A 25,465-nucleotide genomic window follows, 5' to 3' on the forward strand; every position below is an offset into this window, starting at 1 on the left:
CCAGTGATTCAAGATTGGTGAGCAAAAATTAGCCACCATCTTTAGAGGGGGTATTGGAGTATAGTGTCACACATGGAACAAGTGTAAGAATACTGATAAATTAATAAGAACATGGGTAATTCTACTAATTACCAATCGATTTTTAGATGGAGCCCCATGATTCTTGTCATAACTTAACATATATCGAAAATACACAAAAATATATGTATACACAATTAGAAGTCAACAAGATATCAACCCGAAATATATCTAAAAAAAACTAAATATAAACACAAAATAAATTAAAAAATCAACTAGACATCAACATACTACCATACAATGTCAAAAGAGCAACTAATAATCAATTACACATTGACCCATAAACTAAAAAATAACAAACACAACAATCTCAAAAAATTACCATAACATTTAAAAAGTGTCAAAAATAAACTAAAAATATACCCCAAAATAACTAATATACCAAAATATACACAATAAGAAATCAATTGAACACCAACTCAATATATACATAAGAAAAATCAAACAGTTTACTCAAAACATATTTAATACATATAAATATAGATATTTATATATACTTTTCGATTTATTATATCCCTTCATAGCTATTGATTATTAGTTTCAATAAAGCATAATTATATATATATACTAGGTAGAAACAACGTGCAATATACATTTTCTTATTATTTTTAAAGTTGTAAACATGCTTATTCAAACATGTATTTATTTTTATTATATATTTTTTAATTATCATATAAGTTTTAAATAAATAAACAATATCATAAAAATTAATAAAAGATGTTTAATATAATGTATGACATAAATGTATTAAAAATATTAGGGCAAAACATTGTCTATAATTTTAATAAAAACTATTGGTTCACTTTTTTTAATATATATATAATAGAATGAATTACAGTTCTATAATATATATAAATATTTATATGAATAATCTGTACATATATGACATCTAAACACAACATTAACATGAATATATATTTACATGGCTACATGACATATATATATATATAAATTACAATAATATTTAAAAAGAAATTAATAATAAAATAATATAAGAATAGAAAAGTCATAGTGTAGAGTAGTATACATGCATCAACTATTTTCAGTTTCTACTGTACCTCACAATTTCTTTTGGTGAATTTGACGATGAATAAAAAGAGCTCCAATCACTTGATAAAAAACAAACTATCACATTGTTGACCCAGATTTTGGTCAACTGACACGGAGTCAAAATACGCTTGACGTGGATGAATACGTTGAAAAGAATGTGATGAAGAAAATAATAAGAACACAAGATTTTATAGTGGTTTGGCCCCAGGATCTGGTAATAACCTACGTCCACTTGAATTGTTATTGAAATGAGATTCAAAGGGGTGATCAAAGAACTGGGGTTCAATGAGTTTCACTAACCTCTGAAGAAGAAAATACAATTATTCTCGTGTAATCTCTCTCTAATCTCAAATTATCTTTTTTGCTCAAAAGAAAAAGGATCCGCCCCCCTTCCCTGAGCCCTCTTCTTCTATTTATAAGCTCAGGGAAGATTTACATTGATTTGTTACAGATATTCTTTCCTAAATAATCAAATACTCAGGAAATCATGGGAGATAATTTCGGATTCCATCATAACTGCCTAAGATTTCCTCCGCGTATAATGTCCGTACGACCAGGCTGGTTGTATGAAGAAACCGATCGCATGATACTGAATGTCTTCCTGGTCGATAGTCGAACACAGATTCTGTCAGGTGTCAGCCACGTGTAGTTAATGCCTGCCATGCCATTCACTTCTGATTTTAGGGATAACATTTGCCCCCCAAGTTTGTTTAGTGCGACCAGCAATAAAGAAACTTAAGGGAAAAACTATTCGCATTCCCATGATGCCTGTCAGAATCCCCGTGCATTTTCAAAAACCGTGACATAATTATGTCTAATCAAGCCTTTTCAGTTTCCAAAAAGGCAACTTAACGGCTTATACACTTCCCCACGTTTCAAAAGTGGGAAGTGATGATTACTGCCTTTTGGCCATCCCTTCGATCCCTATAAGTAGGCTTTTCTTCCCCTTTAAGAAATTTCTATTCACCATCTTTGCCAATATTTTCAAGAACTTGCATCAGAGCTCAGAGCTTCGAAAACCAGTCTGACGTCTAGCCGATGGTCTTCTGGTTCGATTTTTCATCTTCTTCCGAATCTCCATCTTCGCCCAGGTAAGAACTCCATCTTTAAGCTTTCTATTGCGCCGTGCATGTCGTTTCTGTGCTCTGCGACTTCTGTATTCTTGAGTAGGGTTTTAAGGGTTTTTTGGTATAAACCGCCTATTGCTTGGTAAAAGTGCGTATTTATGCTTTGTATAGGTTAAGACTATAGTTTGATAGTTAGGATCTCTGGTTTGGGACGTTAGGTTGACGAAAGATTCAACCTTTAAGCCAGGTGAAAAAACTGAAATTTTTTCCTGCCCCTCAGGAGTCGAAAAAGTTCTCTTTTCAGAAAACAATTTACTTTCCTTTTTGTTTTTATCCATCTTTCAAACTACCCACATTGAAGTTAGTGTAGGATTAGGATGCTGCTGGTTATTTAGGCACGAGCAACGTTATCCCAATCTTCCACACTACTTCGCGGATTGTGTCTTATCTCCTCCATTGTCTGTTTGCAGTTCATATGCAAGACCCTTGGGGGGAGAAAGACCTATTGAAGACGAACTCTTGGCCCAACTGCTCAAAGGCGAAGAGAATCAATCCACACTGATTCCAGAAATCCCCTTTTCTCGTCCTAACCCAAATCCTCCACCAATTCACAATCAGAAAATGGCCAGAACAAAAACCAAAGCTAGAAAAAGACGTGACCTTAACTCTCCAAGTCAGCCTCCTGCTGATGCCCCCTCGACTAGTGGTCGAGGTGAATTCCCCCCTGAAACTGAAGTTTAGAGGCGTGCCCATCCTCGCCATGCCGACCAGCCGGCTGTCGAGTGGCACATCATTTCCCCAAGTTCGGTGACAATTCGTATGATTTCCAACTACTTAAACAAATACAATCTGACGGGGGTGACCCTGGTCAGACCTTCCATCGACCAGCGAGCCAACCTGCCAGGGGGGGCTTATAGCGCCTGGTCGAGGTACCATATCGAGGAGGGTGCCACCCTTCCTCTTCATTCATTCTTTCAAGGGGTGGCAAACTACTTTGGGTGGCGCCCTTTCAAATTAACCCGAATGGGTATAGGATGCTGGTCGCACTCTATATCCTCTACAAGCTTAAGAAATGGCCAACTCCTTCCCTTCATGAGGTCAATTTTCTGTTCGACCTCAAGTCCAACCCCAACCAGGATGGTACGGGGTTCTTTCATTTCTACCACCAGGAGACCGAACGCACCTTTCTGTCCGACACCACCCACATCTCCAACGTGGGGAAGTATCATCAAGAGTACTTCCTTACGCCCGACATTGTCGCGGATAATCTGGCCTTCACTCGAGGAGGTAAAGAAAATAATAATCCTTGAACTAGTAGTTTTTGTACTTTGATCCTTTCTTGTCATAATACTTTGCTGTTCCATTGTGTTCCAGGTCCATGGTTATGCCCGACCCCCACTCCAGGAATGGAGTCGAGGGCAGCACTCTTAGCCAGTATGTCAAATGCTGCTAAGAGTGTAAAGAACTTAATTAATGAGGCTAACCTTAGGTCGGCTGGCCTTTGGGGCTCCCAACCTGCGACTAACGAACCCGCGGCGGGTGGTGTCCATGCTGATGTGGAACCTAAGTAGGGACCTGAGCAGCAACCTCAGTCACCCCCTCCTCGGAGGAGGCCAACTGGGGTTACAATCAGGGAACCTGCTGTTCCCCACCGAGCAGTGGAATCATCGGTCCCCAAGGGCAAGGGGAAACAAAAGGCTGCTGAGCCTACCGAACCATCTGACGACTCGTCGGATGTAAACGGTACATCATTCTCGTTTTTAAATAATTTGCCAATTCCCCTCCACTTATTTGATGGGGATGGCAACTTTAGGAACGCCCCTTCTTTAAATTCAGATTTCTTCCAGGAACTAGGTAGTTCAGTAGATAATGTTACGACCAGTAGGTGTAGCTCGGGTACCTTACTTTTGTAATCCTTCTACTCTAATCTTTGTTTTCCCACGACCCTTTAATCTCATTGTTTGAATTGTTTCTCTTTGTGCAGGTATGGACTCCGGGGACTTCTTTGACCATTACCAAGCTACCGCTGACTCTTCTGTCCTGAAGAAGGACAGCAAAAGGGCTCGAGGGGATTGTAGCAAGACCCCTTCGAAGAAGGCCTGGACAGAAGATGCTCCTGCCACAGCCCCTTCCAAGGAGGACTTACCACCTCCACCCCCCTCTGAGCAGACGACCCCCGCGCCCGTCAATCCTCAGCCTTCCTCAAAGGCCGCAGACAAAGAGACTTTGGACCACTTGTCCAAAGGCTCCCTGTCAAGCCACATAGTTGGCATGGCCAGGGAGAGAATATATCGACTCTCGATAGACGCAGCCAGACCACCATCAATGACACTGCCACTATGGACGTCAACCAAATCATCAACAGAGGGTTGAATGAAATAGCCAGCGTAAGTCATCTTTTGCTACTTCATGGTTTATATTATACTTCTTTCCCTAACCTTCTCATTTTTCCTTCAGGGGTTGATGTCTTTGACTGCTAGCTAGCGCCGTGCTGGGGCGCTGGTCTCCCGAGAAAAGAACTACGACTCCAGGTTGGCCCAGGCCAAGCAAGCGCTTGAGGTTAATAACACTAAGCTGCTCGAGGATAACAATAAGCTGCTTGTGGAGAACAAGGAGTTGTCCAAGCTGAACGAGCAACTGTGCGAGGACTAAGCCACTCTCACCCAGGAGCTTCAGAAGTCCCAAGAGGCATTGAAGAAGGCCAACGAGGAGTGTAAGACATGGAGGGAGAATGTTGTACTCGTCACCCAAGAATGTAAGCAGGCCAAACTTGACCTGACTGGTAGCAGGGAGGAGACAAAGAGGCTCGAGGGACGGGTGCAGGAACTTGAGGGGCGCGTTCAGGAGCTTGAAGGGCGCATTCAAGAGCTCGAGGAGGATGGGGCCAAAAATCTGAAGAAGTACAAGGAAGCCACCTTCCTCAGTTTCTACAATTTCTGGAAACACAACCGGGGGGCCAAAATTAACTACCTCTCCGAGAAGTTGCAAAGGACGATGATGGCGCAGTGCACTGCTCAGTTGGAGGCAGAGGAGAGAGCTAAGGCCAAGACCCCTGCTGCTGATGCTAAGGCTGATCCTCCGGCTGATAAGAGCGCTCCTAATCCAGAAGACCCTCCTGCTCCCCAGTAATTCTCTTTTTATCTCACAGTTTTTATGACCCACGGGTCTATTTGTAAAGACAATTTACTTTTTATTGCTGCGAGAGCAGCTTTTTACTTACACTTGAACGATTACATCCGAACAGTACTGCTCGCGGTGTAAAAGGTTTTTCCTTTTAATTACATATTTACATCCGAGCACTAATGCTCGCGGTGTAAACGATTGCCTTACTGATATTATAATGTTTCTTTTATTATAATACCTGTTCGCATGACCGACTTAGCATAGTACTTTGGTTTGATTTTACAAAACATAAATTTTGAAAAATGCTCTAAGTACCGTAGCATGCTTTCACTCATTTTGTTCATGTGTTTACATACCTTATGGTACACTTTGCTATCGATGTACCTTATATGCCTCCCAAGTGATCGAGGAGCTTTAGGTCCTTGGTCACTTGCCCTGACCACGACCTATTCGAACATTACTGCTCGTTATAAAATTCAACACTTGTAATATAGCAAAACAACACACGTAATGAACAAATACTTGTAAAAATAAATTTACAAAGGTTGGCAAGAATGACTGGCTGCGCACAGTCCCTTATAATCTCGTATTAAAATGGACTAAACATGTCTGTACGAGTGATCTTTAAAAAAAAAGATCTTACACTTATAAGCGATTAGCCGTACAACGTGGCTAACCCTTTTTCGAAACTTGTAAAAAGTAAGAATTAATACAAGCCAGTCCTTTAAGAAGGACTGTTCATTGGTAGTACTTGCGCAGGTGTTCTCCATTCCAGTAGTGTGGAACGAGATCTCCATTTAAGCGTGCAAGTTTGTAGGTGCCCGGGTGAAGGACTTCTTCGATCTAGTACGGTCCTTCCCAGTTTGGTTCGAGTACTCCAGCAGTGGGGTCGCGGGTATTCAAGAAAACTCGTCGTAGCACTAGAACTCCGACGTTGAATTTTCTTTCTTTTACTTTTGAATTAAAGTACCGGGCGACTTTTTGCTGGTACGCAGCTACTCGGAGTTGGGCTTTTTCTCATTTTTCTTCTATTGAGTCTAGGGATTCCATCATCAATTGGCTGTTCTGATCTTGGTCGTATGTAATTCTTCGATGTGAGGGCGGATCTAACTCGACTGGCAACATGGCTTCATATCCGTATGTTAAGGAAAACGGAGTATGCCCTGTCGCTGTTCGGTGAGATGTTCTGTACAACTAGAGGACTTCAGGCAGCTGTTCTGGCCATGCTCCTTTTGCGTCTTCAAGTCTTTTCTTCAGGGTGTCCTTAAGCGTTTTATTCACTGCTTCAACCTGCCCGTTCGCTTATGGATGAGCAACTGAAGAAAAGCTTTTGATAATCCCGTGTCTTTCGCAGAAATCGGTGAACAGATCACTGTCAAATTAGGTGCCATTATCTGAGATGATTTTTCGAGGCAAACCATATCGGCAAACAATGTTCTTGATGACAAAGTCAAGAACTTTCTTGGTCGTTATGGTTACGAGTGGCTCAGCTTCGACCCATTTGGTGAAGTAGTCAACTGCTACGACTGCGTACTTTACCCCACCCTTTCCTGTTGGCAGTGATCCGATCAAATCTATGCCCCATACTGCGAAAGGCCATGGACTCTGCATCTGCTTTAACTCGTTTGGAGCTGCGCGTGGAATTTTGGAAAATCTTCGCAAAGTCTTCATTCATAGTTGGCCAGATATAGCCCTGCCTTAGGATCTTCTTTGCCAAACTTTGCCCCCCAGCATGATCTCCGCAAAAGCCTTCATGTACTTCCTTCATCAACTCCTTAGCTTTCTTGGGCATAATACATCTGAGCAGTGGCATGGAATATCCCCTTCGGTATAAAACACCATCTACCAGTATATATCTCGCGGCCTGCCTTTGAAGAGTTCTGGCTTTGTTCCTATTTGTCGGCAGTGTACCACTGGTCAGATACTCCAAGTATGGCGCCATCCATGTATCTTCCATCCGGATTTCCATGCTAGTTACATATGTTCGTATGCTCGGCTCGCTCAATCTTTCTACTGGCACAATGTTCAAAGTGTCAGCATCTTTCGCGCTTGCGAGTTTGGCTAAGGCATCTGCATTCGAATTCTGGTCTCGAGGTATCTGCTGGAGGGTATTCTTCTGGAACTGTGCCAATAAATCTCTAGTTTTATTTAGGTAGGCTCCCATTTTGAGACCCCATGCTTGATATTCCCCTAGAACTTGATTCACCACCAGCTGTGAATCGCTGTAAATATCGAGCACTTTTATATCCATGTCTTTTGCCAATCGTAACCCAGCGAGGAGGGCCTCGTATTCTACGTCATTGTTTGAGGCTACGAAGTCAAACCTAATGGCGCAGTGAAATCAATGCCCTTCTGACGTTATCAATATCACTCCTGCTCCCGCGTGAGATTCGTTTGACGACCTATCCGTAAACAACTTCCATGAGGGAGCTTGATCATGAGACTCAGGCGCATTAGGTTTTTCGCATTGCTCGTCGTCTGGGAGTTCGGTAAACTCTGCAATGGGATCGGCCAAGACTTGTCCCTTTACTGCTGCTCGCAGCGAATATGTAATATCGAACTACCCTAGTTCGACTACCCATTTTAATAGACTCCCAGCCGCTTCTGGTTTTTGGAGGACTTGCCGAAGGGGCTGGTCGGTTAAAACTATGATAGGATGGGCTTGGAAGTAAGGACGTAACTTCCTAGAGGCCAAGATTAAGCAATATGCTAACCTCTCGATGGGTGGATACCTCAGTTCTGCTCCAATTAGCCTCTTGCTTACATAGTAAACCACTTTTTGTACGCCTTCTTCCTCTCGTACTAGTACCGCACTAGCAGCAACTTCAGTGATCGCCAGGTAAATGAACAAAGTTTCTCCTTCGATTGGCTTTGATAAAATGGGAGGTTGTACCATATGGGCTTTCAAGGCCTGAAAAGCTTGATCGCAGTCTCATGTCCATTCAAATTTCTTGTTGCCCCTAAGTAGCTTAAAGAAAGGGACGCATTTGTCTGTCGATTTGGAAATAAATCTACTTAGGGCCGCAATTCTCCTAGTCAAACTTTGTACATCCTTGATCTTTTCTTGCAATTTCATATCGATCAGGGCTTTTATCTTGTCGGGGTTGGCCTCAATTCCTCTTGAATTAACAATAAACCGCAAAACTTCCCTGATCCAACTCCAAAGGAACATTTGAGAGGATTTAGTTTCATCTGGTACTTGTTTAATACGTCAAAACACTCTTGTAAATCCTTCGCATGTCCTTCTTCCTTTTTAGACTTTACCAGCATGTCGTCCACGTACACCTCCATGTTTACTCCGATCAACTCTTTAAACATGTGGTTAACTAGTCGCTGGTATGTTGCACCTGCGTTTTTCAGCCCGAAGGGCATCACTTTATAACAGTATAATCCTGTATCGGTTCGAAAGCTGGTGTGATCCTCGTCAGGGGGATGCATGGAGATCTGATTGTAGCCCGAGTATGCATCCATGAAAGAGAGGATCTCGTGTCCTGCAGTAGCATCGACCAACTGTTCGATCCTTGGGAGCAGGAAACAATCCTTCGGGCAGGCTTTATTGAGGTCTGTAAAATCCACACAGGTTCGCCATTTGCCGTTAGGCTTGGGGACCAGTACTAGATTGGAGACCCACGATGGATAAAACGCCACCCTGATGAACCCATTCTCCTTTAATCTCTCAACTTCTTCTTTTAAGGCTCTCGACCGATCCTTATCGAGCAGCCTTCTTTTCTGTTACACTGGTGGAAAACTTTTTTCTATGTTCAGGACATGGCTGATAACTGCAGGATCTATCCCAACCATGTCTTTGTGGGAGTAGGCAAAGACTTCCTGGTTCTTCCGCAAAAATTCCACCCTTGCATGTTTCGTAGTGGGTTCTAAGTTTTTCCCGACCTTCACTACTCTGGTCGAGTCTTTTTCGTTGAGTTGGACCTCTTCCAGGTCCTCAATGGGTCCAATATTATCTTCAAAATCCCCAAAGCGAGGATCTAAATCTCTATCCTCACTTTGGGCAACACCCTATTTGGTGACTCCTTCACCGGATTAGGCTTGGGTATCAACTTCCATTTGCAACCTATCGGGGGGAGTGCCTTTTGTCATTCCCTTCTTTGCCTTCGTGACTGAGGCGTTGTAGCATTCCCTGGCTTCCCTCTGGTTTCCTAACACGCGTCCTACCCCTGCGTCTGTCGGGAATTTCATGGCTAAGTGCCATATGGAGGTGACGGCCCGTAGGTCAACCAGTATGGGTCTTCCAATGACGGTATTGTACGCCGAGGGACAATCGACCACTATGAAAGTGGCGAGTAATGTCCTGGTAGCAGGCGCTGTACCTGCTGTCACTGGAAGTCTGATTGACCCTGCGGGGGCGAGTCCCTCGCCAGAGAAGCCGTATATTGTTTGGTTGCAAGGCTCCAAGTCCTTGATGGACAACTTCATGCATTCCAGAGAAGACTTGTACAGGATGTTCACTGAACTTCCTGTATCGACCAGCACTCTCTTCACCATCATTTTGGCCATTTGGATGTCCACGACCAGTGGATCGGAGTGTGGGAACCGGACATGCTGGGCGTCGCTATCAGAGAAGGTTATCGCGCCCTCTTCTGATCGAGCCTTTTTCGGTGCGCGGTCCTCCATAGCCATCATCTCGATGTCCTGGTCGTGGCGCAAATTCCGAGCATATCGTTCCCTGGTCTTGCCGCTGTTTCCCGCAAGGTGCGGGCCTCCGTAGATGGTTAATAGGGTGCCAGCTACGGGATCAGGCTGCAAAGGTGGCGAGCGTTGGCGTGTGGGCGCTTGCTTGTTGCCACCTAGAGCTTCTCGTTGGGAATTTCCCGAGGCCCGTACATATCTTCTCAAGTGTCCTTGTCTGATAAGGAACTCGATCTCATCCTTCAACTGGTTGCATTCATTGGTGTCAGGTCCGTAGTCGTTGTGATAACGACAGAACTTGGTAGTGTCTCTTCTCGAAATATCCTTTCGAATGGGGGAAGGCTTCTTGTAAGGCACACTGGAACTCGTGGCCTGATATACCTCTCCCTGAGACTCAATAAGGGCAGTATAGTTAGTGAACCGAGGTTCATAACGATTACCCTTGGTCCTTTTGTTGTCAGAGGTGGAAGGCTCGTTGTGTGGCCGTTTTCCACCATTCTTGCCATTGCCGTTGCCGTTGCCGTTGCCTTTGCCGTTGCCGTTGGGCTTGGACCCATTGGCGGCTTTGGCGGGCTCGGCTGTCTCCTTATCTTTGCCTGGGGACTTTCCTTCATTGGCGATGGCGTCTTCGAGCTAGATGTAGCGATCAGCTCGATCTAAGAATTCTTGGGTAGTTCTAACCCCATGCTTTCTGAGGCTCTCTCAGAGAGGGGTACGGCGCTTAACTCCTGCCGTTATGGCCATCATTTTTCCTTCATCACCCACCCTTTTTGCTCCAGCAGCTACTCGCATAAAACGCTGAACGTAGTTCGCCAGCTGATTTTCCTCGGTATGGTGCACGCGACTCGCATAGAACTGTCCGTAAAAATCTTTCACGAACATTTCCCAGGAAATTATACTTGCAGGAGGGAATTTAAAAAACCACTCCTATGCAGCGTCAGAAAGTGTTGCAGGGAAGATCCTGCACCGAGCGTCTTCAGACACTTTCTGAATGTCCATTTGTATCTCAAACTTGTTGACATAAGATACCGGGTCACCATACCCGTCAAAGTTTGGAAGCGTAGGCATCTTAAACTTGCTAGGAGTTTCCGCCATGGCTATCCTCTGGATGAAAGGAGTACCTTTCCTCATATCATGGTCAATATAAGATGTTCTTCCCCCGACCAGCTGCTGCACTGCCTAGTTGAGGGCATCTATCTGGGCTTGCACGGCGCTAGGAATTGTCGGGGCCTCTGCTGTTGGGGGGACGTACTCGCCATGCCGCTCGCGGCGATCGTTGAGTACATCTCTCAAGTCCTCATCTCTCCTCCACTGCTCGCTAGCTCCGAGCCGGTTGAAGACATTATTTTGTCTGGGCTGCCCCCCAGCGTCTCGTCTGTCGGGCTGGTCATCCTGAGGTAGCTGGCTCCTGCCTCCACCTCTTTCTTCATTTCTCCGACCGGCATTCCCTCTACCTGAGTCGACCTCATTATAACCATGGTCATCTCTGAATCTTGATTGGCTATGGTAGGATCGACTGTTCCCTCGATTGCCTTCTCGAGCTGGAACCTCCCGAGCGTTAGAGGGTGGTCTGCGTTGGTCGTTAGGTCCCCGTGCATTATCATGCCATGGGGGGCCTCGGACCGCAGAGCCTAACTCTGAGTTCCTCCTATTACCAGGAGGATCTATCCTCTGTTCGGAAGGTTTGGCTCATCGCCCCTATGGCGTCTAGGACTACGAGGCTGTTGCCCGGTCCTATTCTGCCTCTGCTGCGGGGGATTGCCGCGACCAGCCTACGAGACAGGCTGTGCTTCAGTATCCCTTGGTGGGAGATCTTCCTGAGGCACAGTCGGCTGCTCGGGCCTTTGTGGGCTCGAAGGTTGGATAGGCGGGGTAGGATTGGGACCCCTCTGGGGTGGCCCATCCGTGGGTTGATCAGGCTGCGAGGCAGGTGCAGCCTGATTCCTAGCCAACTGTAGGGCTGCTTCGAGGGCTGACATGGCCTCCCTCTGACGGCGGTCCATCTCCGCCTGCCTTTCACTCAGCTCCAGGCACTGCCGCTCAATTTCCTGCTGCTGTCGCGCCATGATTTCGGCAGCACTTTCCTAGCTAGCCCTCATATTGGCCAGCTCCTCATGCAATGCCCCTAGGGTACTCTTCAGCGTCGCGTCGTCCATTTCTTCCTCATCAAATTCCAAATGTGGCTCATCTTCCGCCACGTTTGGAGGAGGAGGAGGAGGCGGGTTAGATGGTGCAGCGCCGACCGCCTGTCCAGTTTTCCTGGTAGTTTTCGCCATTGGTTTTCTCAACGATGCTATATCAAGCTCTCAATGAAAGCACCAGAATGTTGACCCAGATTTTGGTCAACTGACACGGAGTCAAAATACGCTTGACGTTGATGAATACATTAAAAAGAATGTGATGACGAAAATAATAAGAACACAAGATTTTATAATGGTTCGGCCCCAGGATCTGGTAATAACCTACGTCCACTTGAATTGTTATTGAAATGAGATTCAAAGGGGTGATCAAAGAACTGGGGTTCAATGAGTTTCACTAACCTCTGAAGAAGAAAATACAATTATTCTCGTGTAATCTCTCTCTAATCTCAAATTATCTTTTTTGCTCAAAAGAAAAAGGATCCGCCCCCCTTCCCTGAGCCCTCTTCTTCTATTTATAAGCTCAGGGAAGATTTACATTGATTTGTTACAAATATTCTTTCCTAAATAATCGGATACTCAGGAAATCATGGGAGATAATTTCGGATTCCATCATAACTGCCTAAGATTTCCTCCGCATATAATGTGCATACGACCAGGCTGGTCGTATGAAGAAACCGATCACATGATACTGAATGTCTTCCTGGTCGATAGTCGAACACAGATTCTGCCAGGTGTCAGCCACGTGTAGTTAATGCCTGTCATGTCATTCACTTCTGATTTTAGGGATAACACACATAAATTTATAAGATAAAAAATGATATGTATGGTTTATTATTTTTAAATAAATATGATTTAATTATTTAAATTATCATAAAAGATCTTAAAAATGTCCTATTTTAATTAATTTATTTTTGTTAAGTTTATGTTTGTTCTAATTTTTGAATTTGGCAGTGACAAAAAGATATTATGTATTACATTTTAAATGTAATATTAATATTATACATTAATTTTAAATTTATGTTTGTTGCTATTTTTTATTTTATTTTATTTTTGAAAAGAAGTTGGTTGCTAGTTGCTAGCAGATTATATTATATTATATGTTTAATATGATATTATTTTAATAAGTGAAGTTTAAATTTAATTAAATTTTATTTGAGTTATAAAACGTATGTTAATATTAAAACACGTATATACATACGACGCTAAAATTATATATAATAATTAATAAACTTAACATTGTTGTTAAGTTTGCTGGTGTTTGGATTTTATTATATATATTAATTGTATTAATATTGTATTAATTGTATATATATTATACATGGATTTTAATTAAATTTAAGTTTGTTGCTAGTTTTTTTTTTAAAAAGTTTGTTGTTAGTTCATAGTAGATTATATTGTATTAAATGTCTAATATGATATTATTCTAATATGTGAAGTTTAATTAAATTTTATTTAAGTTATAAAACGTATGATTTTATTAATTTTAAATAATTATTATTGTAAAATATCTCATTTTAATTTATTTAATTAATTTTATTTGAGTTTAAGTTATATTTGCAATCTATCGTTAAATATAAGAATATTCTGTTAAATATAAGAATATTCCGTTAAAGTTAATGAAAAAAAATAAAAAAACTATTAAAACCAAGAATTTATGTTATCTACACATTTTTGTATAGAAGAGATATACTAGGTAGAAGCAACGTGCAATGCACGTTTGCTTAGTTTCAAAGTTTTAAACATTGTCTATAATTTTAATAAAAATTGGTTCATTTTTTAAAATATATATATGATAGAATGAATTATAGTTCTATAGTATATATAAATATTTATATCAATAATCTTTACATATATGACATTTAAACACAACATTGATATAGATATATATTTATATATATATTTTCATGGCTACGTGATATATATATATAATACAATAATATTTAAAAAGAAATTAATAATAGAAATAAAATAAGAATAGAAAAAGTCAGTGTAGATAGCAGTATACATGCATCAATTATTATTAGTTTCTAATGTATCTGACAATGTCATTTGGTGAATTTGATGAAGAAAAAAACTACAATCACTTGATAAAAAAACAAACTTTCATACAAATTTATAAGATAAAAAAAATGATATGTATGCATTTATTATTTTTAAATAAATATGATTTAAGTATTTAAATTATCCTAAAATATCTTAAAAATATCATATTTTAATTAATTAATTAATTTATTTTTGTTTAAGTTTAAGTTTGTTCTAGTTTTTTAATTTAGCAGTGACAACAAAATATTATATATTATATGTTTAATATAATTATTTAAATAATTATAAAATATAAGTTTAATTAAATAATTATACGGTAAATTATCTTTAAAATATCTTTATTTTAATTTGTTTAATTACTTGTTTATTTAATTTTATTTAAGTTTAAGTCATGTTTATAATCTACTGTTAAATATAAGAATATTTCGTTGAAGTTAACGAGAAAAAAAAATACTGTTAAAACTAAAATATTTCGTTATCTACACACATTTTATATTAAAAAGATAAAACAAAAGAATAAGAGATAGAAAAAGTAACACTGTGAATCGTGTGTAAATAACATTACATCTCTAGTATTCTTTTGGAATATTTTGAGTATATCCTAGTTGGTTTTTTTTTTATACTTATGTTTTTTTTTTTGTTTAATCTCTTGTGCTATATTTAGTATGTTTTGTTTGGTAATTTACATAACTATAAAATACAACCATTCTGTGTAAATTAAGTAACTAAAAACTAATTAGACATCATCCTAAAATAAATTAAAATAATAACAAAATACAATCTCAAAAAAGTACTAAAAAACACATTAATTATTTTAAAATATGTATATACATAAAATACCAAAAATAAATTAGAAATATATCAACATATACTAAAAATAAACAAAAAAATATACTCAATTATAAATTAACTAGACATTTAGTAAAAAATTTATATACCTAACAAAAATTAAACATATTCCTAAAATAATCTAAAATATTAACAAGAAAAATATAACCAAAAGTATGCATGAGGCATAGATGATTGTTGTACATATTATGAAATTATTTAGGTAGAAGGTGAAACTTATTCGGAAACATATAAAAATAAGCAATTAACTTTGAAATTTGTTCTTAAACTATTTATTCGCGTTTGTTTATTTCACATTGTTGTTGCCTTTATTTATTTATACTTGAAGTTAAAATTTCATAAGTGCTACTGTTTACATTTACAAAATTTCACGAATAATTAATTTTAAGCATTCATATCTTTTAAAGATAAGCATTCATATATTTTAAAGATAAGCATTTCATATTTTTGACTTCTTATATTATATTATGGCTGTATGACTTAATTTGCTGCTATGGGTTGGATTTATATTTGATACTTAAATTGTCTTATGCATATGAATTACCACCTGTCATGTGCATATTAAATTGTCACTTACAAGATACTTACCTTGGTCATTGTATCATTACCACATGCAATTGGGATAAATTTGTTACTCAAATTGCCACATGCATATAAATATTATATTAAAATATAGGAATTTTTTCATATAGGATTTTTAAGGTTATGAATATTTAATTTTTCTACTTTTTTTATCGCCTTTTGATTTAGAAGTTCATATTTATGGGATTTTCTTTCCCATAAATTTAAAAAAATATATAATTATGCCACTTTTTTTTATCATAGTTATTGTTGACGCCGTTTTTCGTCAACAGTGAAAGAAGAGCACGTAAACAATTACTAGTAATGACCAATTAAAAAATAACAACACAAAACACGATTTTTACGTGGTTCAGCAGTTAAATCTGCCTAGTCCACGAGTCTTTGTTATTAAACTCAAGATTATCTCTGAAAATTTTTTAGCATGAATTCTTCAGAGTTTTCTCTCAAGGTTCAGAATTTCGGTCCATTACAATGGTGCATGACCTCTCTATTTATAGAGAAGGTTGTCGAATACTATCCCACATATATTGGGTAGTTACTCTTTTTGTGTAAATAAAATAAATGGCTTTAAATGCCTATAATCATATATAAAAGGAAACGTCCCATGAAGACCAGGGGGCGTATAACTAACCAAATAATATCCCACGACTTTAGGGGATTTACAGTAATAAATGAATATTACGTCTCTTATGGACAACACTTATAGATATTCACGGTTTTTATCATATATCTCCAAGGCCTTAGCCTCCCAGGTTTCTCGTCAGCTTTCGAGCTAATGACATCTCCCGAGGTCACACGGCTTTCGAGATCATATGTCGAGCTCATCCCTGAGGATAGATGCGTCTCCGGAGCTACCTTTCGAGATCGTGAACACTTCGAGGTCACCACGTTCGGGGTCGTATCGAGTCTTGCAGGCTCGATATTTAATCCTGGAGCATACTTCAAACTTTACGGGTTCATCCACTGTGAATCCAGCTTTCGAGGTCACATTTAACATGGCTCGAAATCTGGGTATAACATCTTGCCCCCTCAAAAGTATTTGTTCGAATCCTAAGAGAATGAAACTTTTGAACTACTTTCTTCGGGAACCGTACCGTCATACTCTTGAAAATGGACACGCGTCAGTTGGGTATTGCTCACTTTTGGTACTTGAGTACCTTGGAAACATGCCCACGATCATCCGTCTGCCACCTTTTCAGCGTCATCTTGTCATTGATCCCCATCCGTTGGATCTAGCAAGGATTTCATTCAATGCCCCAGATTAATCCCCCTTTTTCCATCTATATATACGAGACCCCACTCATCATCTTCTTTTTTATTTTCGTTCACCAGAAGCAAGAAAAGAGAAAGAAAAAAAAACGAAACCAGAGGCCTTCCTATAAAGCTTCTATCCCGTGCATGTTTTCTCAGCCAAAGAAACAAAGAAACCCTAGTTTGTTCGAGTCCGTGAGTTCTTATTTGCAACCTCTCCTTCATTCAACGATCTCTCTGCAATCGCCATTATTGTGTAAGTATGCAATCTTTGTTTTCCATTTTGTCAGTTTTTGTTCATGCTGTTCTTCCTGTGTCTTTGTATGTACTAGTTTACATTCTTAGCATAATACGATAGGAGATTTCTATCCGATAGGCTCTTATGCTTTTTAGATTTCCAACACAGAATTTACATCACTGGTTCATACCCAGTTTTGATGTTTGAGCAAGAATCCTGTTTCCTGGGTTTTAAAATTTTAAGAGACGTTTCTTGTACACCAAGATTTCGGGTAAAAAACTTTGGCTTTGGCTAATGCACGAAACCCAAGGCTGCCTTTTCTGGTTAACCGCCACTCTTTTTTCCCCTGATTTTCGGGATTTTCAAAAAATTATCCACTCTCCTTCCTTTCTCGTGGAACGCACGTCCTGACTCTTTAATAAGGGTCTTAATATATAGTCGAGGTTATTGAGAAGAAGAGGAGAATTCTTCGAGAGGCCCTTTATCCGGAATCCAATTCAAGACCTAGGCCGATTCCCCTCGACCCTGCACTAAAGGTCACTGTCGCATACCATCCAGGAGAGCTCCAATTTTCACTAATGGGGGAACCTTCTTCCTCACAGCCGAGGAAAGAAATGTTCGAGGCCGAGCACTATTAGAGCTTGGTTACCTCGACTAGTCAGATAACTGACATCTTGGCCCTCCATGGCCTCAGCTTGTCAGGTTCTTTAAAGTGTCGTGCTCCGACCGACCATGAACGAAGCTGCTTCGCCCCTGGGGGCCGCGACGCCAAGGTGAAATACGCGGCATGGAGCTAGGAACACATGAGGGCGGGAGCACTGTTGCCCTTGAAGTCTTTTTTCAAGGACTTCACGGATTTCGTTGGGTTGGCTCCATTCCAACTTAACACCAATTCTTACAGGGTGCTGTCTGCCCTGAGGTCGCTATACCACGAGCAGACGTGGGAAGGACCTTCGCCTCAAGAGATTTTATATCTCTTTTGTCTGAAAAGCAACCCCTCCCAAGCTCGGGGAGGAGATGGCTTTTATTATCTTTCGAGCTATCCCAAAGAGAAGAAGGTCTTTGAAGATCTTCCCAATCATCCGCCTGATTTCAAAAGGGTCTTCTTCTGGACAGACGGTCTGTCCCCGTCTCGACACTACTCGTTCAGGCGGATTCTTAAGTATTCTTGTTATTTTTGTTTCTGTGCTCGGGACTTTAGCTCTTCGATCCGTACTTAGTTGAAATATGTTTTGTCTTTCAGCCAATTTTCAGCGTCCCACTCCTGACGAGACAATGAAGGGGCACAGAGAGACCCTGCTCCAACTCCCCCATGGCAGGAGGTCTCTCTTATACCTTTTACACGAGGACAGGCTCTGAAAATGCGGACTTTTGGGGGAGGGCCAGTCCACCTCTGACTGGTCCAATAAAAATTATGAACACTGGGAGCAGGTGCCTTTGCCCACAGGCGCCCTCCCTCCGAGGAGAGAAGCAAGGCCGCCACTTCCAGTTCGCATAAGGAGTTCGCTGTCAGGGAATGAGGCTAATGACGAAGCCTCGAGCTCAGATTCGGATGAAGGTAAAGCCCTTCCTACCTCGAGAATGTGGTCCCCCACCTTACTAAAACATAAGCCCAATAGGTTAGTCTCATGCCCACAGGATAGATACCACTTCTACATATGGAGTTGGGTAGACGACTGTGTCCATAGGTTTGATAGTGGGCTCGGGAAGTACGACACCATGTATACTACGGACGAGGTGTGGAACGGGATAGTTGTTCAGTACGGGACCAATGATTATAGGGACCTTTCGAGGTTATCACCCACATATAGGGAAGGCACTCCCCCCGCCTCCTCTGAAGACGGGGGAATTTCATGGTCCCCAAGCTCGAGCTCGGAGGAGAGTTCCAGTTAGGTTTTCTCTATCATCACTTTATATGTCTGCGTGATACTGAAACAACTCATGCTTTTCTCTTTTACTGACTCACACTGTGTTGTGACTTGTGCAGGCAAGATGGATTCCGACCTTGACAACATCATCGAAAGTGGTGGCGCCAAGAGGAGCAAGCGTCCCAGAGCGGGGTCGCTGAAGACTGACCGGCTGAGCAAGGGCCCCAAGAGGTCCAAGAAAACCCCTCCTCCTGCTCCGCCGGTTTCGAGCTCCATCCCTGCGGCGACTTCCCAGGCCGGCGCTTCCACAGCGGCGCCGTCCTCGCAGGTCGTCGCCTCTGCAGTGGCGCCGACTTCGCTGGTCGGTCCCTCCATTATGGTTGAGCCCCAACCTCCTGTGGTGGTTCAGTCATCCTTTGGTCCGCCTTCTAGAAAGCCTTCTGCTTCTCGAGCTCATAAGCTATCAGTTTCCACCCACATTGATGCATATGTGGTCGACAATGCCGCTGGGTCCCATGGGTCTACGCTGGTCTCGGATGTCATGTCCCGGATCGGCCAGAGCTTTGGCAGTCTTGAAGCTCCCTAATGGCAGTGCTTGAACGATACCCAAGACTGCACTGTCCTCTATGAGAAGAGTATCGAGCTCGCCGCCGCGGTAAGTGTCCTACAGTCTTACTTCTTGGTTATAAACACACTGACCTGGAGCTAATGATTGTTTCTTCTTTTGCCAGTCTCTTGCCTTTACTGCCCAGCTCAACTATAAGTTGAATAACGAGATCCACTCGAGCAAGTCTCATGCCCAGGAGGCGAAGGATCTCCACCTCAAAGCAAGCGATGAACTGAAGGCAGCCACTGCAAAGCTTGATGCAGGAGCTAAGGAACGTCAGGGCATGGCCTCCGAGCTCGGGAAGCTGAAAGCCAAGCTTGAGGAGCTTGAGAAGGATAATGCCGAGCTCGCAGATCTTAAGAAGGAAGTCACGCGGCTCCAGGAGGCCAAAAAGAAGCTTGAAGATGAAAAGGCCGCCACCTTTGACATCATGGAGGATGAAAAAGCTCGTCTTCTTGCTGAGTACAAAGAGAAGAAGGATCAGGCGGTTGAATCGGCCATGTACCGAATGTGGGCCAACAATGAAGATCTGGATACCAGCTTCTTAGGTCCTCACGAGGCGACACTTCTTGACAGGTGGAATGCTCGGCTCGAGAAGGAAGAGGCTGATCGGGAGGCCGTTTCGGAGGGAGCTCAGGAGGATAGCCATGCTATTCGTCCTGAGGAGTCCGGTGCTGCTGATGCTGAGAAGGCCAAGGAGACTCCTCTTTCTTAAATCTGATCTCGGGGAAACCATCTATTGGGGCTGTGTCCCCTTATTTTTGTAATTATTTTAATTTATGCCCATGGGGCTGATACAATTTCTTTAAATATTGACTTATATATGCTTTACATTTCTTGGCGAGAAATATTTTGCACACTTTACATGGATGAATCATTTATGTTTATTTATTCATACAAACATATTGTGGATTTAGGCTCGAAGCTCAATGCATTCATGCATAGTTTGTTCAAATTATCCGCTTCCGACCTCGTTATTTTTCAAAGTCGGATATAACTTTAACCATGAACCCGAAAGTACTTATATGGTATGTAATGTGAATGATTTGGTTATATCTTTTTTGCTTAGTCACTTTTCCTCATCCTCGGTCTTTGCTCCAAGGTTAAGAGTTCGAAACTATTTTTCTTTAAGACATTCCAGCCTCGATCTCGATTTATCTCGAAGTAGGTTTAGGTTCCTACTTATCGTCGATTAGTTTTTTTTTTGGCTGGTTTGTTCCAAACCTGTTAAGTTTGCACATCTGGTTAACTCCAAACATTTTCTGTTTTTGATAATTCGGTTATGTCCGAACTATCTAAGCTCGCGTATCTGGTTATATCCAAATACTTTATGTTTTTGATAATTCGGTTATGTCCGAACTGTCTAAGCTCGCGTATCTGGTTATATCCAAATACTTTATGTTTCTGATAATTCGGTTATGTCCGAACTATCTAAGCTCGCGTATCTGGTTATATCCAAATACTTTATGTTTTTGATAATTCAATTATGTTTGAACTATCTAAGCTCGCGTATCTGGTTATATCCAAATACTTTATGTTTTTGATAATTCGGTTATGTCCGAACTATCTAAGCTCGCGTATCTAGTTATATCCAAATACTTTATGTTTTTGATAATTCGGTTATGTCCGAACTATCTAAGCTCGCGTATCTGGTTATATCCAAATACTTTATGTTTTTGATAATTCGGTTATGTCCGAACTGTCTAAGCTCGCGTATCTGGTTATATCCAAATACTTTATGTTTTTGATAATTCGGTTATGTCCGAACTATCTAAGCTCGCGTATCTGGTTATATCCAAATACTTTATGTTTTTGATAATTCAGTTATGTTTGAACTATCTAAGCTCGCGTATCTGGTTATATCCAAATACTTTATGTTTTTGATAATTCGGTTATGTCCGAACTATCTAAGCTCGCGTATCTAGTTATATCCAAATACTTTATGTTTTTGATAATTCGGTTATGTCTGAACTATCTAAGCTTGCGTATCTGGTTATATCCAAATACTTTATGTTTTTGATAATTCGGTTATGTCCGAACTATCTAAGCTCGCGTATCTGGTTATATCCAAATACTTTATGTTTTTGATAATTCGGTTATGTCCGAACTGTCTAAGCTCGCGTATCTGGTTATATCCAAATACTTTATGTTTTTGATAATTCGGTTATGTCCGAACTATCTAAGCTCGCGTATCTGGTTATATCCAAATACTTTATGTTTTTGATAATTCGGTTATGTCCGAACTATCTAAGCTCGCGTATCTGGTTATATCCAAATACTTTATGTTTTCGATAATTCGGTTATGTCTGAACTATCTAAGCTCGCGTATCTGGTTATATCCAAATACTTTATGTTTTGGATAATTCGGTTATGTCCGAACTATCTAAGCTCGCGTATCTAGTTATATCCAAATACTTTATGTTTTTGATAATTCGGTTATGTCCGAACTATCTAAGCTCGCGTATCTGGTTATATCCAAATACTTTATGTTTTTGATAATTCGGTTATGTCTGAACTATCTAAGCTCGCGTATCTGGTTATATCCAAATACTTTATGTTTTTGATAATTCGGTTATGTCCGAACTATCTAAGCTCGCGTATCTGGTTATATCCAAATACTTTATGTTTTTGATAATTCGGTTATGTCCGAACTATCTAAGCTCGCGTATCTGGTTATATCCAAATACTTTATGTATATTTTTTTTTCTATTTTTTAAGCTGATGGTATATATACCAATGATGTCCCCTTAATATCCTATGAGTACGACCATAGGTTATTAAATTAAGAGAGATTGCAAAAATAAAAAATAAAAAGAGATAATATACTGATCGAAATAAATCTTTATTTGATGGAATTCAAAAATCAAACAAACTAATACAGATAGAAACTCATGGTTATAGGCAACACTTTTTCTACACTACTGATAGTAAGGTCTAAGGTGTTCGCCATTCCATGCTCGTGGTACCATGCTCCCGTCCAATCTCGCAAGTTTGTACACACCGGGACGGATGATTGACTCTATCTAGTATGGTCCTTCCCAATTTGGCCCAAGCACTCCAGCTGCTGGATCTCGCGTTGCCAGGAATACGCGTCTCAACACCAGATCTCCCATTCTGAACTTTCGATCTCGAACCCTCTTGTTAAAATACCTGATGGTTCGTTGCTGGTAAGCAGCGTTTCTCAGCTGAGCCTCTTCTCTCTTTTCTTCAATCCAGTCTAGGGTTTCCTCGAGCTGAGTGTGGTTTGAACTTTGATCGTAAATCTGAGTTCGGATCGTTGGAATTTCGACCTCGATGGGCAACATTTCCTCGCAGCCGTATGCTAGAGAGAACGGGGTATGTCCTATGGAGGTTCGAGCTGTGGTCCTGTATCCCCAAAGGACTTGAGGCAATTCTTCGAGCCACCGTCCCTTTGCTTCCTCCAACTTTTTCTTTAAAGAACTTTTGAGAGTTTTGTTCATGGCTTCGACCTGGCCATTCGCTTGAGGGTGAGCTACTGATGAAAAACTCTTTATTATGCCATTCTTTTCACAAAAGTTGGTGAACAAGTCGCAATCGAACTAGGTTCCATTGTTGGATACGATCTTCCTTGGTACCCCATAGCAGCACACGATGCTTTTTACCACGAAATCAAGGATCTTTTTTGAAGATATATTCGCCAACGGTTCAGCCTCCGTCCACTTTGTGAAGTAATCCACGGCGACCACAACATATTTTACTCCGCCCTTACCAGTCGGGAGAGAGCCTATGAGGTCGATGCCCCATACCGCGAAAGGCCATGGGGAAGTCAACATGGTCAGTTCGGATGGTGGTGCTCGGGGTATCGTGGCGAATCTCTGGCATTTGTCGCATTTCTTCACGTACTCGAAAGAATCCGTTTTGATGGTTGGCCAGAAATATCCTTGGCGTATGATTTTTTTGGACAGGCTATGCCCCCCGGTGTGATCTCCACAGAACCCTTCATGAATTTCTTCAATGATTTTCTTAGCTTTGGGAGGGGTTACGCACCTAAGTAACGGCATGGAATATCCCCTTCTGTATAGCTTTCCGTCTAAAATGGTGTAACGGGGAAGTTGATACATCAACTTTCGAGCCTGGTTCCGATCTTTTGGAAGAACTCCATTTTCGAGATAATCAACTATCGGGGTCATCCAGGTCGGCTCTGTTTCGATCATACACACATCTTCCTCTTCTGGCTCGTTAATGCTAGGTGCTGATAAGTGTTCTATGGGCACAACATTCAGCTCTTCATTTTTGGCGGATGTGGCGAGTCGAGCTAAGGCATCTGCATTTGAGTTCTGTTCTCGAGGAACCTGTTCGATTGCATAAAACTCGAAATACTCCAATGCGGATTTTGCCTTCTCCAGATAAACTGCCATTCTTGTGCCACGAGCCTGGTATTCTCCTAGGATTTGATTAACCACGAGCTGGGAGTCACTGTAGCAATGTAGCTTTAGCTTTGAGCTCCTTTGCTATACAAAGTCCCGCGAGTAAAGCCTCGTACTCGGCCTCATTATTCGACGCTTTGAAGCCAAATCTTAAGGCAGAATGAAATCTGCTCCTTGCGGGGGTAACCAAAATGACCCCTACCCCTGCTCCATTTTCATTTGATGAGCCGTCGACGTAAAGTTTCCACAGCTCGTGGGCCGTGGTTATTACCTTGTCGTCGGCTATTCCAGTGCATTCCACTATGAAGTCTGCCAATGCCTGTGCCTTAATGGTCGTTCTCGGGTGGTAGGTGATCTCGAACTGTCCGAGCTCAACAACCCATTTAAGAAGTCGACCTAAAGCTTCTGGTTTAGACAGGACTTGCCTAAGCGGTTGATCAGTCAGTACATGGATGGGATGCGCCTGAAAGTAGGGGCGGAGTTTACGAGATGAATGAATTAAACTGAGCGCGAGTTTCTCCATCAATGGGTATCTTGACTCTGCCCCCATTAATCTTTTACTGATGTAGTAGACGGGTCTTTGCACCTTCTCTTCTTCTCGAAGGAGCACAGCGCTTATTGCGTGTTCGGTGGTTGAAAGGTATAGGTACAGTATTTCTCCCGTTTTAGGTTTCGACAGGATGGGTGGCTCTGCAAGGTGCTTTTTGAGCTCCTGAAAGGCCAGCTCGCATTCCTCCGTCCATTCAAATTTCTTACCTCCCCTTAATAAATTAAAAAATGGGAGGCCGCGGTCCGTAGATTTCGAGATGAATCTGCTTAGGGCTGCCATCCTGCCAGTCAAGCTTTGGACATCTTTGTGCCTCCGAGGCGAAGGCATATCAATCAGAGCCTTGATCTTGTCGGGATTAGCCTCGATTCCACGAGAGTTTACAATAAAGCCCAGAAACTTTCCTGAAGATACCCCAAAAGTGCACTTCTGAGGATTTAGCTTCATGTTATACTTCCTGAGCACGCCGAAGCACTCTTCGAGGTCATCAACATGGTTCTTGTTAAGTCGAGACTTGACAAGCATGTCATCAACATAAACCTCCATGTTGTTCCCTATTTGTTCTGAAAACATCATGTTTACGAGCCGCTGGTATGTGGCTCCAGTATTCTTGAGCCCGAACGGCATGACATTATAGCAGTATAGCCCTTTATCCGTGATGAAGCTCGTATGTTCTTGGTCGGGAGCATGCATGGGAATCTGGTTATATCCAGAATAAGAATCCATGAACGACATCAGGCCATGCCCCGCTGTGGCATCCACGAGCTGGTCAATCCTCGGTAACGGAAAACAGTCTTTTGGGCAAGCTTTGTTGAGATCTGAATAGTCAATACAGGTTCTCCACGTCCCATTGGGCTTTGGGACCAACACCGGATTGGCTACCCAGTCAGGGTAAAAGGCATCCCTAATGAATCGGTTTGCCTTTAACCTGTCAACCTCCTCCTTCAGTGCTTTCTTTCTGTCTTCGTCTAGCTGTCTTCACTTTT

Source organism: Humulus lupulus, chromosome 1 (assembly GCF_963169125.1).
Source record: "Humulus lupulus chromosome 1, drHumLupu1.1, whole genome shotgun sequence".
In the NCBI taxonomy this organism is placed as follows: domain Eukaryota; kingdom Viridiplantae; phylum Streptophyta; class Magnoliopsida; order Rosales; family Cannabaceae; genus Humulus; species Humulus lupulus.